Source organism: Hyla sarda, chromosome 4 (assembly GCF_029499605.1).
Source record: "Hyla sarda isolate aHylSar1 chromosome 4, aHylSar1.hap1, whole genome shotgun sequence".
Taxonomy (NCBI): domain Eukaryota; kingdom Metazoa; phylum Chordata; class Amphibia; order Anura; family Hylidae; genus Hyla; species Hyla sarda.
The window spans coordinates 109,770,531-109,784,418 of NC_079192.1; positions in this window are offsets into that span (position 1 = coordinate 109,770,531).

Sequence of the window (13,888 nt, forward strand, 5' to 3'; positions counted from 1 at the left end):
TGCTGTGACATCACAAGTATACTTCTGTCATTAACTGCTGTGACATCACAAGTATACTTCTGTCAGGTAACTGCTGTGACATCATAAATAGGTTACAGTCACTTAATTTGCTGTCTCCCTCAATGTCCTGCTGAGACATCACAAGTGAAATTTAGTCAGGTAAGCTGCTATGACGGGCTTTATGCAGGTATTTTTTTTTATATATATATTACAAGTGAGTTTTGTCAGGGAATCTGTTGTGACAAGACAACTGTGTTTTTGTTAAAATGGTATTCCAGGATATTTTTTTTCTATATGACTATGATACAGGGGCTGTAAAGTTAGTGTAGTTCATAATATAGTGTCTGTCCCTGTGTTTCATGGTGATCTCGCAATTCTTCTGTGATTTTTGCCCAAAGGTTTACTTTTAATAGCATACAAAATTACTGTAGTCTCATGTTTTCCCAGGTTCCAGTGCGACCGGAAACATTACATCACTAGTCAGGTGATCGGAGCCTGTCTTTGCTTCAATTGGTGGAGCGACCGCTGCATGGGAGGAAGATCATTCTGTTTTTGCAACAGCTGGAGACACCCTGGTCAGAAAACACTGGTCTATTGCATTGGAGGGATCACAGGTGTTTTTCAGTGGGTGGGGTGGCTGATGTGAGGAAAGGAGAAAAGTGACCATACACTTACAAACAAGGAATCATGGGATTTGTGATTTAAGGGAACAAACTCCAACAGGAAATAGCCAGTTGACAAAAAGATAGTCTCAGCATTATGGTCATTTCACAAAATAGAAAATCCTAAGCATGTCTATTACTCCCTGACAGGTAAGTACTAAAATTACTTTATGGTGGATAACCCCTTTAACCTGTTAAGGACCAAGGGTATACAGGTACGCCTTTGCTCCATGGTACTTAAGGACCGAGGGTGTACCTGTGCGCTTGTGGGAATTTCGGTCCCCGCCGCGATGTCGATCAGCAGGCACCCCGTGCAAATGCCCAGGGGGGTCATCAGACCCCCCCATGTTGGCGATCACTGCAAATCAACTGTAACCCTCCAGATGTTGCAAAACTACAACTCCCAGCATGCCCAGACAGCTATTTGCTGTATGGGCATGCTGGGATTTGCAGTTTTGCAACAGCTGGAGGGCTACAGTTTGGAGATCACTGTGCAGTGATCCAACTGTGGCCCTCTAGGTCTTGCAAAACTACAACTCCTAGCATGCCCAGACAGCTATTTGCTGCGTGGGCATGCTGGGATTTGTGGTTTTTCAACATCTGGAGGGCCACAGCTTGGAGATCACTGTGCAGTGGTCTCAAACTGTAGCCCTCCAGATGTTGCAAAACTGCAAATTCCAGCATGCTCAAACAACAAACAGCTGTCTCGGCATGCTGGGAGTTGTAGTTGCGTACCTCCAGCTGTTGCATAACTACATATCCCAGCATGCCCTTCGGCGATCAGTACATGCTGGGAGTTGTAGTTTTGCAACAGCTGAAGGCACACTTGTTGGAAAATACTGAGTTAGGTCACAGAACCTAACTGAAGGTTTTCCAACCAGTGTGCCTCCAGCTGTTGCAAAAGTACAACTCCCAGAATGCACAGTCTGTCAGTACATGCTGGGAGTTGTAGTTTTGAAACAGCTGGAGGTTTACAGTAAGTTTCCTGCTTCAAGTAAGAGCTGCGCAAATTTTTTGCCGCAGCGCAAACTCCTTCTAGTGGGAAACTCACCGTGAACCCCCGCCTGTGTGAATGTACCCTAAAAACACTACAATAACATAATAAAGGGTAAAACACTACATATACACCCCTTACACCCCCTCCCCCAATAAAAATTAAAAACGTATCATACGGCAGTTTTTCCAAAACGGACCCTCCAGCTGTTGCAAAACAACAACTCCCTGCATTTCTGGACAGCCACTGACTGTCCAGGCATGCTGGGAGTTTAGCAACAGCTGGAGGCACCCTGTTTGGGAATCACTGGCGTAGAATACCCCTATGTCCACCCCTATGCAATCCTAAATTTAGTCCTCAAATGCGCATGGCGCTCTCTCACTTCAGAGCCCTGTCGGATTTCAAGGAAACAGTTTAGGGTCACATATGGGGTATTTCCGTACTCGGGAGAAATTACACTACATATTTTGGGGGGCTTTTTCTCCTTTTACCCCTTATGAAAAGGAAAAGTTGGGGTCTACACCAGCATGTTAGTGTAAAAAAAAATGTACTCTAACATGCTGGTGTTGCCCTTTACTTTTTATTTTCACAAGAGGGAAAAGGAAAAAAAGACCCCCAAAATTTGAAACGCAATTTCTCCTGAGTAAGGAAATACCCCATATGTGAATGTAAAATGCTCTGCGGGCGCACAACAAGGCCCAGGAGTGAGAGCGCACTATGTACATTTGAGGTCTAAATTGGTGATTGGCACAGGGGTGGTTGATTTTACAGCGGTTCTGACAGAAATGCAAAAAATTAATACCCACATGTAACCCCATTTTGGAAACTACACCCCTCACAGAACGTAACAAGGGGTATAGTGGGCCTTAACACCCCACAGGTGTTTGACGAATTTTCATTAAAGTTGGATGGGAAAATAAAATAATAAAATATTTCATTAAAATGCTGGTGTTATCCTAAATTTTTCATTTTCACAAGAGAAAATAGGAAAAAATCCCCCCAAAATTTGTAGCCCCATTTCTTCTGAGTAAGAACATATCCCATATGTGGATGTAAATTGCTCTGTGGGCGAACTACAATGCTCAGAAGAGAGTGAGCGCCATTGGGATTTTGAAGAGAAAATTTGTCCGGAATTGAAGGCCACGTGTGGTTACAAAGCTCCCATAGTGCCAGAACAATGGACCCCTCCCACATGTGACCCCATTTTGGAAACTACACCCTTCATATAATGTAATAAGTGGTACAGTGAGCATATATGCCCCACAGGTGTCTGACAGATTTTTGGAACAGTGATCCGTGAAAATGAAAAAATTAAATTTTTCATTTGCTCAGCCCACTGTTCCAAAGATCTGTCAAACGCCAGTAGGGTGTAAATACTCACTGCACCCCTTATTACATTCTGTGAAGGGTGTAGTTTCCAAAATGGGGTCACATGTGGGGGGGGTCCACTGTTCTGGCACCACGGGGGGCTTTGTAAACGAACTTGGCCCCTGACTTCCATTCCAAACAAATTATCTTTCCAAAAGCTCAATGGTGCTCCTCCTCTTCTAAGCATTGTAGTGCGCCAGCAGAGCACTTGGCGTCCACACATGGGGTATTTCCATACTCAGTAGAAATGGGGTTATAAATTTTGGTGGTAATTTTCTCCTATTACCCCTTGTAAAAATGAAATAATTGGGGAAAAACCAGCATTTTTTTTTTCATTTACACCTCCAACTTTAACAAAAAGTCGTGAAATACTTGTGAGGTGTTAAGGCTCACTATACCCCTTGTTACATTCCTTGAGGGGTGTAGTTTCCAAAATAGTATGCCATGTGTTTTTTTTTTTGCTGTCCTGGAACCATAGTGGCTTCCTAAATGCGACATGCCCCCCAAAAACCATTTCAGCAAAATTTACTTTCCAAAAGACATATGTGACTCCTTCTCTTCTGAGCATTCTAGTTCGCCCGCAGAGCATTTTACGTCCTAACATTTGGTATTTCCATATTTAGAAGAGATGGGGTTACAAATTTTGGGGGGCATTTTCTCCCTTTATAAAAATGGTAAATTTGGGGGGAAAAACTGCACTTTAGTGAAAACGTTTTTTTTTTCATTTACACATCCAACTTTAACGAAAAGTCATCAAACACCTGTGGGGTGTTAAGGCTCACTGGACCCCTTGTTACGTGCCTTGTGGGGTGTAGTTTCCAAAATGGCATGCCATGTGGGGAGGGGGGTTCTGCTGTTTTGGCACCATATGGGCTTCCTAAATGTGACATGCCTCCCAAAAACCATTTCAGAAACTCACTCTCCAAAATCCCATTGTCGCTCCTTCCCTTCTGAGCCCTCCACTGCGCCCGCCAAACACTTGACATACACATATGAGGTATTTCCTTACTCGAGAGAAATTGGGTTACAAATTTTGAGAGGCTTTTTCTCCTTTTACATCTTGTAAAATTTCAAAAACTGGGTCTACAAGAACATGCAAGTGTAAAAAATGAAGATTTTGAATTTTCTCCTTTATTTTGCTGTTATTCCTGTGAAACACCTAAAGGGTTAACACACTTCCTGAATGTCATATTGAGGGGTACTTAGAGGGGTTCAGTTTTTATAATGGGGTCATTTGTGGGGTATTTCTACTATGAAGGCCCTTCAAATCCACTTCAAACCTGAACTGGTCCATGAAAAATTCCAATTTTGAAAATGTTGTGAAAAGTTGGAAAATTGCTGCTGAACTTTGAAGCCCCCTGATGTCTTCCAAAAGTAAAAACATGTCAACTTTATGATGCAAACATAAAGTAGACATATTGTATATCTGAATCAAAATATAATTTATTTGGGATGTCCGTTTTCCTTACAAGCAGAGAGCTTCAAAGTTAGAAAAATGCAAAACTTTTTATTTTTTCATAAAATTTTGGAATTTTTCACGAAGAAATGATGCAAGTATTGACAAAATTTTACCACTAACATAAAGTAGAATATGTCAGAAAAAAAACATTCTCGGAATCAGAATGAAAGGTAAAAGCATCCCAGAGTTATTAATGCTGAAAGTGAAAGTGGTTAGATGTGCAAAAAATGCTCTGGTCCTACAGTGAAAATTGGCCTGGTCCTTAAAGGAGTTGTCCAGTGGTGACTCAGTGGTGAGCAACTTATCCCCTATCCTAAGGATAGGGGATAAGTTGCAGATCGCGGGGGGTCCGACCGCTGGGGCCCCCTGCGATCTCCTGTACGGAGCCCCGACAGCCCGCGGGAAGGGGGCGTGTCGACCTCCGCACGAGGCGGCGGCCGACACGCCCCCTCAATACAACTCTATGGCAGAGCCGAAGCGCTGCCTTCGGCAATCTCCGGCTCTGCCACAGAGATGTATTGAGGGGGCGTGTCGGCCACCGCCTCGTGCGGGGGTCGACACCCGCTATCTCGGCGGAGAGCCGGGGCCCCGTACAGAGAGATCGCAGGGGGCCCCAGCGGTCGGACCCCCCGCGATCTCAAACTTATCCCCTATCCTTAGGATAGGGGATAAGTTTTTCACCACTGGACTACCCCTTTAAAGGGGTACTGCGGTGGTCAACGTGTTTTTCCGTTTTTGACTTACCCTATTTGTTTTGTTTAATTTCTATTCTTGTTGTTTAGGCGACTCTATTTCCGTTCTTTGTTGTATTTTTATCCTCCACTTTGTTTTCCTATCTTTGCTTCTATTACCTGTTTCTTGCTGTGCTGAAAACTACAAATCCCAGCATGCCACATGCCTTGCTGGTTTGGGGCGGCTCCTTTTTTTTGTTTGTTTGTTTGTTCCGCCCTTTACCCATCCTACTATTTTCCCGGGTCGGCCCCCTTATACACAGCACACTAATATAATCAGCCCTGCTTGGGATACACTGTCATACACACACAAAAGGGACTACAACTCCCAGCATGTCATTCAGGAGTCTTCAGTCTGTGGTATAACACCAGCATGCTGCCTCTGTAGTCTCCTGGGGGTTGTAGTTCACCACACCTCTGTAGGGCTTACACCAGTGTTTCCCAACCAGGGTGCCTCCAGGTGTTGCAAAACTACAACTCCCAGCATGCCCTGACAGCCTTTCGGCATGCTAGGAGTTGTAGTTTTGCAACAGCTGGAGGCACACTGGTTGGGAAACACTGGTGTAACATGATGTGTATGCTGAATAGGCTAGAACAGTGTTTCCCAACCAGTGTGCCTCCAGCTGTTGCTAATCTACAACTCCCAGCATGCCCAAAGTCTGTCAGGGCATGCTGGGAGTTGTAGTTTTGCCACAGCTGGAGGCACACTGGTTTGTAAACACTAGCATACACACACAACAGGGACTACAACTCCCAGCATGTGTCATTCAGGAGTCCCCCCCCCCCCCTTCACATATAGAGATCATTCCCAGTATGAGATTTATTCCCCTGCAGTCCATACATCCCCAGCCCGTGCCCCTTCTCATCCTCCCCTTCAGATAACACTTATCTTCTCTGTGAGGTCCTTCTCCTGTGCAGACCTGCGTCCTTAGAATACAGAGCAGGGGGGAGGGGAGGTGAGGAGCTGTGTACTCAGCTGGATGAGATGAGGGGGCGGGGCTTATTTCTCCTCATGCAGACAAAGAAAAAAAAAAAGCTGTGACATCTTGTCCACAACAGACTCAGAACTGTGGACAACAGTAAAAGAAAACCCGCTGAACTACAGAACTTCCTGCCCAACAAACAGGTAAGAAAAACACATACCTTATATGAGCAGGGGCTGGCCGGCTTGGATTGGTCCAATCAGCTGTCACTCACCGTTACATTACATTGTGGGTGATCACATGTCACGAGAACCACCAAAGGTCCTTCAGCAAACCATAGAGTTCTGCAACCCGGTCACATGACCAGCAGGTCCTGCGACGCAAACAAGGTAAGAATCTCTAATAGACATATTTACATGTTTATTTACATAAATATTAACTAACTAAGGGGTGACGAGGGGCTAGCTAAGGTAGGGGACCCCCACTGTTCCTAGGGACTCTGTCTTTGGGGACCTCACCACAAGGTAACATATGGAATACGGTACCGGGACACCACACATGTATATTGCAAAAAAACAAAACTTACAAAGAAGATGCCATATAGTCAAAAAAACTAACCATCGGAGTACCCCTTTAAGGGGTTAGGTAACTCCTGTGATATCAACCTTTGGCTGTCCGGGCATGCTGGGATTTGCAGCTTTACAACAGCTGGAGGAACCCTGCTGGGGAAACACTACAGTATTGGCAGCTGCAGTCACATGGGTGTACACCACCAGAAAAACTGCACAAAGACTGGTAAAGACTATTGGAGCATTGCCACTGGGAGGAGCAGGGGATTTAACAGGTTAATAATATTTGGTTTGTTGTTTCATAACATTTCCTGCAGTCTTTGTCATTTATAGTCTTGGGCGGCCTCTAATGATAAATGACAGATAACATTGGGACAGATATCCATTTGCGCAGAGGATGCTTTCACAGACAATACTTATGTTTTTAAATAAATAACACAGAATAAAAAACTATTGGAAAAAGCATGCACGGAGAAGACCTAAATGAGGGTTACTATATTGGTCTGTGTTGTTATTATTTTTTAACCTCTTTTTTTTTTGCTACCTATTCTTTATCATCCATTTTCAGAAATAATTTTTTTTTTTACCTTCAATATGTTATCCCGACCTTGCTCCTGACATTCTGGCCTTGTCCTTGACAGTGCGTAATTTCTCTTTGGTGCAATACATAACAAGCACATGCCATATTAACCAATATGGCCATGAACAGCGTTGTGCACCTGCCCAGCTATAAAAAATAAAATCCCTTCGATTAAATTTACCATAATGACAAATGTCTGAACATAGCAGAGACCCAATGTTATATATATATATATATATATATATATATATATATATATATATATATGCAGATAGGGTTAGGCTGCTCACCACTCTCGCGTTTGCTGCACTGTCTCGTGCTGCGGACACCGGTACCGCTCCCGGCTTAGTAGAACTCTCACAGAAAAGAAAACGTCCGGCACTCGAGAAGATGCAGGTAAAACTTGTTAATGGCTTTATTCACACGCTTAGGCAGGACACAATCTGACGCGTTTCGCACCCTCAGGTGCTTAGTCGTAGATAGACATACACTCAATAATGCAGGTTAAAATACACATGAGTTTGGTCACATGACCACATGGATCTTAATTAAAAACAGTTGGTTACAAAACATGGCATTGGGAATCATGATCACATTTAATCGTTCGGAGAGAGTTCACACAAGGATGCAAACAATGCGGCTTTAAATTTCACATTTTAAGTAACATTTAAATTACAAACTTGAATGGTCCAAAGGCTAATCTACCAATACTACCGATATTCATATTAATTTAGGGGTGCATATTTAACCGCAATAAGCAATTTAAACTATATCTACACATCAAAATCCGAGATATTTTTATATATAAATCAATAACTGCATGGTGTATATCACACCATGTGAACAACCCCCTATAATTTACGACAGTTCAAAATTTATTAAATGTACCGATATTCATATTGGTTTAGAGGTACATATTTACCGAAATAAGCACTTTAAACTATATCTAAACATCAAAATCCGAGATATTTTTATATATAAATCGATAACCGCATGATGTGCATCATGCCGTGTGAACATCCCCCTATAATTTACAACAATTCAAGATTTATTATATGTGCACAAGAAACGAAGAATGAATATTAAACCGGGGACTAAACTTACGTGATTAATGATAAATTGTATACATCCACTACATTTACTTAGGACCAAACTTTGGACCATTCAAGTTTGTAATTTAAATGTTACTTAAAATGTGAAATTTAAAGCCGCATTGTTTGCATCCTTGTGTGAACTCTCTCCGAACGATTAAATGTGATCATGATTCCCAATGCCATGTTTTGTAACCAACTGTTTTTAATTAAGATCCATGTGGTCATGTGACCAAACTCATGTGTATTTTAACCTGCATTATTGAGTGTATGTCTATCTACGACTAAGCACCTGAGGGTGCGAAACGCGTCAGATTGTGTCCTGCCTAAGCGTGTGAATAAAGCCATTGACAAGTTTTACCTGCATCTTCTCGAGTGCCGGACGTTTTCTTTTCTGTGAGATATATATATATATATATATATATATATATATATATATACACACACTGCTCAAAAAAATAAAGGGAACACAACAACACAATGTAACTCCAAATCAATAACACTTCTGTGATATCACACTGTCCACTCAGGAAACAACACTGATTGACAATCATTTTCACGTGCTGTTGTGCAAATGGAACAGACAACAGGTGGAAATTATAGGCAATTAGCAAGACACCCTCAATATAGGAGTGGTTCTGCAGGTGGTGACCACAGACCACTTCTCAGTTCCTATGCTTCCTCGCTGATGTTTTGGTCACTTTTGAATGTTGGCGGTGCTTTCACTCTAGTGGTAGCATTAGACTGAGTCTACAACCCACACAAGTGGCTCAGGTAGTGCAGCTCATCCAGAATGGCACAACAATGCGAGCTGTGGCAAGAAGGTTTGCTGTGTCTGTCAGCGTAGTGTCCAGAGCATGGAGGCTCTACAGGAGACGTGGAGGAGGCCGTAGGAGGGCAACAACCCAGCAGCAGGACCACTACCTCCGCCTTTGCACAAAGAGCAGGAGGAGCACTGCTAGAGCCATGCAAAATGACCTCCAGCAGGCCACAAATGTGCATGTGTCCACTCAACCGGTCAGAAACAGACTCCATGAGGGTGGCATGAGGGCCCGATGTCCACAGGTGAGGGTTGTACCTACAGCCAAACACCGTGCAGGACGTTTGGCATTTGCCAGAGAACACCAAGATTGGCAAATTCGCCACTGGCGCCCTGTGCTCTTCACAGATGAAAGCAGGTTCACACTGAGCACGTGTGACAGAGTCTGGAGATGCCATGGAGAACGTTCTGCTGCCTGCAACATCCTTCAGCATGACCGGTTTGGCAGTGGGTCAGTAATGGTGTGGGGTGGCATTTCTTTGGGGCCGCACAACCCTCTATGTGCTTGCCAGAGGTAGCCTGACTGCCATTAGTTACCGAGATGAGATCCTCAGACCCCTTGTGAGACCATATGCTGGTGCGGTTGGCCCTGGGTTCCTCTTAATGAAAGACAATGCTAGACCTCATGTGGCTGGAGTGTGTCAGCAGTTCCTGCAAGGGGAAGGCATTGATGCTATGGACTGGCCCACTCATTCCCCAGACCTGAATGCGGTTGAGCATATCTGGGACATCATGTCTCGCTCCATCCACCAACACCACGTTGCACCACAGACTGTCCATAAAAGCTACAACTCCCAGCATGCTCGTACAGCCGAAGGCTGTCCGGTTGTGCTGGGAGCTATAGTTTTCCAACCGCTGGAGGCACAACACTTGAGAAACTCCCTGTAATATGTGTATGTATGTGTATATATGTATGTGTATATATGTATATATATATATATATATATATATATATATATATATAATCTATGTGGCCAAACACTGTCTGACTAGCAATAATATTCAATTATTCTTCTAATAATATTTCTATTGTTTCTCTCCAGATATTATCACAGCCGCTATTATCAAACTGGGCAAATCATGTAGTAAAGCCCATGGAAGAAATAGTCTTCTTTGTATAGAAGCGCGTGAGTTCAGTGGATGCAGATCACAAGCAATGCACAATGTAGGGCACACCTTTCCATCAATGTCTGAAATGTGGGACCCATCCTACCAGGAGAACTGGAGACCCCCTGATTCTATCTGAAAATAAGAGGCTAATGGAGACTAGATGTAGAGGTGGTAGTGCATGTGCACATCTCCTTATTGAAGTCTATGGGAGTTACAGAAAGAGACGTGTAACAAGAAATTCTATAAAACAGTGTTTCCCAACCGGGAGATTCAAACTGCAACTCCCAGCATGTCCGAAGTGGTCATTTTGCAACAGCTGGAGGCACCCTGGTTGAGAAACACAGCTCTTTTGAGAATCTATTATCAATATGCTTCCCTGACACTTGTTATTTTCAGTTTTGGTGCAGCTGACAAATACATCTCTTTCTCTCTCACTGCTGCATCAGACAGGCTCGTCCCTGCTACTCCATCTCTTCATGTCTCAGGCTATAGCACCCCCGCATCAGACAGGCTCGCCCCTGCTACTTCTGATGAACTAAGCTCTGCTGTATGTTGCACATGACAAACCCATCTCTTCATGTCTCAGGCTATAGCACCCCCGCATCAGACAGGCTCACCCCTGCTACTCCTGATGATCTCAGCTCTGCTGCATTGCTCTTCAGCCCCCAGTTACACAAGGCAAACTCATCTTTTTATCTTTTACTGCTGTAGCACTCCTACATCTGCTGCCTCAAACAGGCTCACCCCTGCTACTCGTGATGATCTAAGCTCTGCTGCATGACTCTGTAGCCCCCAGTAGCACATGACAAACTGAACTCTGCTTCATCTATGGCATTAGAAATTTTTTTAAATCAACAATGCTGGCTGCACCCGTACATCGATGCAGAGAAGCGGCGAGCTGGTGTATGTCTGGTGAGTAATCTGGCAGCCAGTGCCCGGCTCTAGACGCCTCTGCCAGGAGGAGGAGCCAGGGGAATGCTGGCAGCAGCAGCGGCAGTGTGAGGTTGTAGTTATGTGCCTCCGGCTGTTGCATAACTGCAATGCCCAGCATGCCTTTTGACTGTCAGTGTATGCTGGGAGTTGTAGTTATGCAACAGCTGGAGGGAAAGGTTGCCACCAGCTGTAGCATAACTACAGCTCCCAGCATGCACGAGCAGCCAAAGGGCATGCTCATGAACACCACTGTATGAACGCTGTGCATTTTTCCGTACACCACTGTCTGACCACTGTGCATTTTTATGTCCTCCATAGGCTGCTGTACCCAGAATGATGAACACTGTGTATTTCTACATCCTCGGAGTGCTGAACACTATACACTGTGTATTTCTACATCCTCGGAGTGCTGAACACTATGCACTGTGCATTTCTACATCCTCAGAGTGCTGAACACTATACACTGTGTATTTCTACATCCTCGGAGTGCTGAACACTATACACTGTGTATTTCTACATCCTCGGAGTGCTGAACACTATACACTGTGTATTTCTACATCCTCGGAGTGCTGAACACTATACACTGTGTATTTCTACATCCTCGGAGTGCTGAACACTATACACTGTGTATTTCTACATCCTCGGAGTGCTGAACACTATACACTGTGTATTTCTACATCCTCGGAGTGCTGAACACTATACACTGTGTATTTCTACATCCTCGGAGTGCTGAACACTATGCACTGTGCATTTCTACATCCTCGGAGTGCTGAACACTATACACTGTGTATTTCTACATCCTCGGAGTGCTGAACACTATACACTGTGTATTTCTACATCCTCGGAGTGCTGAACACTATACACTGTGTATTTCTACATCCTCGGAGTGCTGAACACTATACACTGTGTATTTCTACATCCTCGGAGTGCTGAACACTATACACTGTGTATTTCTACATCCTCGGAGTGCTGAACACTATACACTGTGTATTTCTACATCCTCGGAGTGCTGAACACTATACACTGTGTATTTCTACATCCTCGGAGTGCTGAACACTATACACTGTGTATTTCTACATCCTCGGAGTGCTGAACACTATATACTGTGTATTTCTACATCCTCGGAGTGCTGAACACTATGCACTGTGTATTTCTACATTCTCGGAGTGCTGAACACTATACACTGTGTATTTCTACATCCTCGGAGTGCTGAACACTATACACTGTGTATTTCTACATCCTCGGAGTGCTGAACACTATACACTGTGCATTTCTACATCCTCGGAGTGATGAACACTATACACTGTGTATTTCTACATCCTCGGAGTGCTGAACACTATACACTGTGTATTTCTACATCCTCGGAGTGCTGAATACTATACACTGTGTATTTCTACATCCTCGGAGTGTTGAACACTATACACTGTGCCTTTCTACATCCTCGGAGTGCTGAACACTATACACTGTGCATTTCTACATCCTCGGAGTGCTGAACACTATACACTGTGTATTTCTACATCCTCGGAATGCTGAACACTATACACTGTGTATTTCTACATCCTCGGAGTGCTGAACACTATACACTGTGTATTTCTACATCCTCGGAGTGCTGAACACTATACACTGTGTATTTCTACATCCTCGGAGTGCTGAACACTATACACTGTGTATTTCTACATCCTCGGAGTGCTGAACACTATACACTGTGTATTTCTACATCCTCGGAGTGCTGAACACTATACACTGTGCCTTTCTACATCCTCGGAGTGCTGAACATTATACACTGTGTATTTCTACATCCTCGGAGTGCTGAACACTATACACTGTGTATTTCTACATCCTCGGAGTGCTGAACACTATACACTGTGTATTTCTACATCCTCGGAGTGCTGAACACTATACACTGTGTATTTCTACATCCTCGGAGTGCTGAACACTATACACTGTGTATTTCTACATCCTCGGAGTGCTGAACACTATACACTGTGTATTTCTACATCCTCGGAGTGCTGAACACTATACACTGTGTATTTCTACATCCTCGGAGTGCTGAACACTATACACTGTGTATTTCTACATCCTCGGAGTGCTGAACACTATGCACTGTGTATTTCTACATCCTCGGAGTGCTGAACACTATACACTGTGCATTTCTACATCCTCGGAGTGCTGAACACTATACACTGTGTATTTCTACATCCTCGGAGTGCTGAACACTATACACTGTGTATTTCTACATCCTCGGAGTGCTGAACACTATACACTGTGCATTTCTACATCCTCGGAGTGCTGAACACTATACACTGTGTATTTCTACATCCTCGGAGTGCTGAACACTATGCACTGTGTATTTCTACATCCTCGGAGTGCTGAACACTATGCACTGTGTATTTCTACATCCTCGGAGTGCTGAACACTATACACTGTGTATTTCTACATCCTCGGAGTGCTGAACACTATACACTGTGTATTTCTACATCCTCGGAATGCTGAACACTATACACTGTGTATTTCTACATCCTCGGAGTGCTGAATACTATACACTGTGTATTTCTACATCCTCGGAGTGCTGAACACTATACACTGTGTATTTCTACATCCTCGGAGTGCTGAACACTATACACTGTGGGGAAGATTCTCAAACACTA